This window comes from Bidens hawaiensis, unplaced genomic scaffold (genome assembly GCF_021521415.1).
Source record: "Bidens hawaiensis isolate Kalapana, Puna unplaced genomic scaffold, B.hawaiensis_p1.1 tig00012231_1, whole genome shotgun sequence".
Classification (NCBI taxonomy): domain Eukaryota; kingdom Viridiplantae; phylum Streptophyta; class Magnoliopsida; order Asterales; family Asteraceae; genus Bidens; species Bidens hawaiensis.
The window spans coordinates 508,815-514,055 of record NW_027491990.1 but is presented as its reverse complement, the minus strand read 5'-3'; the positions used below and the strand labels follow the sequence as shown (position 1 = coordinate 514,055).

Genomic DNA, 5,241 nt, shown 5'->3' with positions numbered 1-5,241 from the left:
TTGTGAAATTTAACAAATGTTGCAAAAGTCACTAGGCTGAACCTAGGCGGCTGACTGGGGAGTTGGGTGCACTCGAAGTACTCGAGGAGTACTTGGAGAGTACTCGGTCAGAGTAAATATAAAGAAAATTAATTTTTGGATATTATAAATATATCAAACACTAGGTTTCCACACCCCCCCCCCCCCGTATTACGGGGCTGTTTTACATTATTTGTTTCTAATATTTTCATATTTTTTTGAATTTTAATTTTATTTATTGTAAGGAAGTTAATAATATACTTAGGATTTAACGATGAAAGGGTTACATAATAAATGATATGTTATAACACGGGTTAAAAGCTATCTGGGTTTGGTGAGATCCATGACACCTTTTTTTTACTATAAAATTGTTTCTTAAAAAATATGATATTAATTTTTAGTATATCCCTATTTTATAGGATTTTCATATCAAGTATTTGATTATATTAATTTTTAATATAATGAGCTGTTATAACCCGTTTAAAGGCTATCTGGGATTGGTAAGACTCATACTCGTAAATTCGGGTCAAATGTATAAGAAGCTTTCATTTACAAATAAAACAATCTGGTGTTTTGAGAGAATTTAGAGAAGTTTCGTTTATATATATTTAAGATTAAGATCATAAGTTTACTAATATTTATAACAAAATAGGTAAATATCAATATAAATTAGAGAAATACATTTTTAAATAATAAATTCTTCTGAAAATTGCTAATCATTAACTAAAAAAATGATATTTGTTATTAAATATTATAGATATACGAATTATGCTTTATTTTTTTAAGTCAAATCGGCCCAAGTTCACCGACCAGATGTGATTAGGGTTGAGGTTGACCACATTTGATCGATTCTTAGTAACTAGGCGGAATTAAAGAAATTCGTCTCGACGACATACCTCGTAGCGAGTACTCGCTCTTGTAACCTATTTTTACAACATTGACTCAAAGTATTAATTCCAAGAGAAACACGTAATCAAAGTAAAAAGACTTTCAACATAAATTAATATATTGATTTATAGTCGGTAAATATGCAATTCATTGTTCAGGTTTGATCCGATCAGGCATACGTAATATGCTACTATAGTCTATATTTAAAAACAAGTCGTAAACATACATAATACACATGATTTATGATTATTTTAAAAGTTCAAAAATGAGTTGTAGAGGTTTTTCCTTTTGCAAAGTCACCCCAAATTTTTCATACATGTCAAGATTCATCGGGTCTTGATAGTCTGGAAAAACCCAGTCAAACCGAAGAATCAAAGATGCAAGCATTGATTGTATACTGGTGATACCAAAGGGTAAACCCTGCTTCTCCCCTTACCAAATGGTATGAACTCGAATTCTTGGCCTCTAAAGTCCAAACTTGTGCCAAGAAATCTTTTGGGTTTAAATGTAAGAGGATCTTCCCAAAGTTTTGGGTCTCGACTGATTGTCGAAATATTTACCAATATTTGGGCACCACGAGGGATTGCATACTTCATAACCTCATAGGTTCGGATAGCGCGGTGGGGAAGTAGAAGAGGGGCAGGAGGATGTAGTCTTAAGGCTTCTTTAATGCACGCACCAATAATAGTGTTCGAGTTGATCTTGTGTTTTAGCTCTTGTTGCACTTCAATCATAATTCTTTTATTCTTTATCAACTCTGCCATGGCCCATTCAATTGTTGAAGTTGTAGTATCTGTACCCGCTAGCTGTGAATAACTTCTACAAGTTAAAGACAAAATATTGAAATTAACATATTAATAAAACAATGTATTGCTTTTTCTTAGAATGAGAAAGACTTACCAAAGACAAAATATTTATCCGGTCATTTGAGAATCCATTTTTAATCAAATGATCCACAAAACATTGTTCCTTCTTCGCGATTACAGCCGATCTTCTTTCATTAATTATATCATCCCAAGAATTTAATACCTCATTTATATGTTTCAATGTTTGCTTCCTTAGTCCTTGAAGATCTAACCTCTGCAAGATTGGGGAAACATCGCTTACATTTGGTGCAACTCCACTGGACAATATCTTGAAAGGTTTCTCTTTCAAACCACTTGTTGTTTCATGTTTATCTTTCAAATCAAGAAATTTTTTTCATATTAATGTTTATCTTTCAAATCAAGAAAATCTTTTCCAAAGAATATGTTTCTCAAAGTGTTAAACATTGTTGTAAAACAACTTCCTCAATATTCACAACTTGTCCTTATAAGTTATAAGGAGGTAAAAATAAGGAATCCCAAACACCCCTTTACTACACAAGAATTCTAGCATTTGAGCCAATTTTTTCTCCCTTAAACTCGATCGAGTCTCTAAGGCTTCAACAGAGAACATCTCAGTTCGACAAAGGGTTCTTCACGATCTCCAGTTTTCGTCACAATCTAGTGACAAAATAAGTGTGAAAGGTAAATAATAACTATGAAACACGTTAGGAACAAAACGAGAAGAAAGAAACCGGTCTTGGCTCTTGAGAATAACCATGGTTGCCTCAGGAGAAGATGCTACAATGAGAACCTGAGTACCTAAATGGAGAGTGATAAGGGGGCCATGTTGTTGAGCCAAGATGGCGGTGGAGACATGAGGGTTCTTGCCTACTTGGTGTAAATTTCGAATGACCGGCCATGGTCGTGGGCTTGGTGGGAGGTTCTTGTTATACCTAAATCTATTAATGAAAACGTAGACATTGTTAGGGCCGGGTGTGCAATAACTTTGGCGGCAACGAGATGTGTGATGTAGGGAGAGAGAGCTGGCCCTAAGAGATGATTGTTGCGTTGTATGTAGCGGGAGCACCATGCCTAAGTGGAGGCAGGCTGGGTGGTTGACCGACCCTGACCCGCACCCCTATATGGCTGACGACTTTTTTAAATAATATATACATTTTTGAAAAAAAAAATGTATTCTTAATGTTTATCAATTACCTAACTGATTTAAGACTCAATTTTTTTTTCACCTCTTGATTATCGAAGACACCGCCTTGGTTGATCAATATTTCATGCCAGCACACAACAAATGAAAAATAATAACGCATAGAAAAATCTTGAAGCTTTCTATTTAATGCAAGTTACAAATTTCAACTATCTAAAACTAAAACATTTTCAATTTCCAAAATAACCTTTAGTTTGTTTAAATTCCCTATTTCTCTGTTTGAAAAAATAAACCTAAATAATTAATTCCTATTTGGCTATGTGTGTCTTGTCTATGGCTAGAAATTAATAAAAAATAAATATTACACGATATGTAAATATACCGAGAAAATTGCAACCAACATGCACAATAATATACATTTTTGAAAAAAAAAAATATATTCTTAATGTTTATCAATTCCTATTTGGCTATGTGTGTCTTGTCCATTCTTTTTTTTTTTTTATCTATTGCTTTTTCTCTATGTTTAACCCGACGTGATAACTAACTATGACTAAGCAAAATAATATTATTGAAGTTTCGGTTATAAATAATTAAATAGTCTCAACGAATATGCATGAAAGATTATAAAAGATGAGCGATTGGGCATCTATTTTTTCATTAATTTTAATAATAATAGATATTACAAATAATAAATAAAATGAAATTGACATGGAAGGTGAAGTTAGGCGCTAAAAAGCCTAAGAAGAAATAAATTGGATGGGGCTCAACGGTAGAGCATTCACTTTATAAGTAAGAGGTAGGGGGATCAAACCTCACTATCACCAATTTATATGGGAGATATGAGGAATGACCCTGGCTTGCCAGGGTTTGAGTCCTGATCTCACCCGGTTTTACCGGCTTCTTGCTGTTATGCCGTTTCGCGGGCATGGGGGTCGGGTTTTATCCGAGGAATTCCTCAATAGGCGGACCGCTAGGGGCTCCGTCTGTCCGGACTCGTGGCCGGCTCAGGCTACCTTTAGCCAATGGGGGCCACGTACGAAGTACCTGGCGTTAGTTAGTTGGTCGTTCTTAAAAAAAAGGCCTAAGAAGACTTTAAAACCATTGAAATCAAGCATTTAATATTAGCGTAGAATAAATATAAGTAAAAATTTATTAATAATAAAATCAACAGAAATAATTAAAACACCATAAAATAAATTGTAGATCTAAGCAAAACATGACTACTAATTTATTATGAAAAGTCAAACATGACATCTAAATTATGAACTAAAACACAATAAGCATAAACTCAAAACACAATAAATAATATTCGGTAGCATTCTCACTTATCCTTCTATAGTAGACATTAGACATTATATTGAACTTGAGACATGGATCTAGGTCATTTTCATGTAATGTGTTCAACTAAAGGTGTCTCGATAAAGATTCAAAGTGATTAAACAGAATTAAGGTTTTTTTAGCATGATCATTCATTCATGAGTGTGAATCAACGAGATGTCCACCGATCAATGTCAACCTATTACACATACTTTTCACTACATCGAGTATTGTACTCAACAATAGTCCTTATTACTACCCGTTTAAAGTCCAGATTTAAACTATGTAAAATTACAACACTTGGTATAATTAAGTCATCAATACGTGTTTCGTCTGAGGATATATAAGGTGATACTATCATTGTTTAAAACTTATGGCGATGATCCATAAAGTACATCAATATTACTCTCTATTAAATATTTGTGAAATATTTGTTTAAACTCTTTCATATTTATCTTCATGAACACCAACCAAAATAATTTACAATGATCATAATTCAGGATTTTTCCTACAATCTTGATTCATCAGGAAAATGGCCGATTTCACCTTTTCTTTGTCCGAACCTGATCGCCAACTCCCATAATTCTTTTCACCTCTTGCATATCCCGTCACCTTTGGGGCGGTTTTGGTTCAAACACATAACCATAACCGACATATTGGTTATGGATAGACATAACCATAACCGCTCCGTTATGACAGTTTTGGTTAACCGGTTTTAAATGTTATATCGACTCGGTTATGAGTCGCTTAACCATAGCCAAAACAATATGATTGAGCCTAAAATTTTGGTACCAAAAATTATTAAAATATGGCGTGACATAATCTAACAAAATTTATAATTCATTATATTAATACCACATATTTAAAAAGACGGCATCATATGATCTAACAAAGAAATTTAAGTTAATTCTATAACAAACATTGAACCAAAGACCCCTAAATGATATAATCCGACAATATTTTGGTAGAAGTTAGGGGCTTTTTTATAACATTCGTTACTTTTCAAACCTAAAAACCTAGCCCATTTCAAAATTTTGGTTTTGTTTAAAA

General features: G+C 33.4%; 1 pseudogene; it reads right to left on the bottom strand.

The window, feature by feature from the left end:
• Positions 1-1,152: 1,152 nt before the first annotated feature.
• On the bottom strand, positions 1,153-2,802 carry LOC143540458 (putative (S)-N-methylcoclaurine 3'-hydroxylase isozyme 2; annotated as a pseudogene).
• Between the last annotated feature and the right edge of the window lie 2,439 nt (positions 2,803-5,241).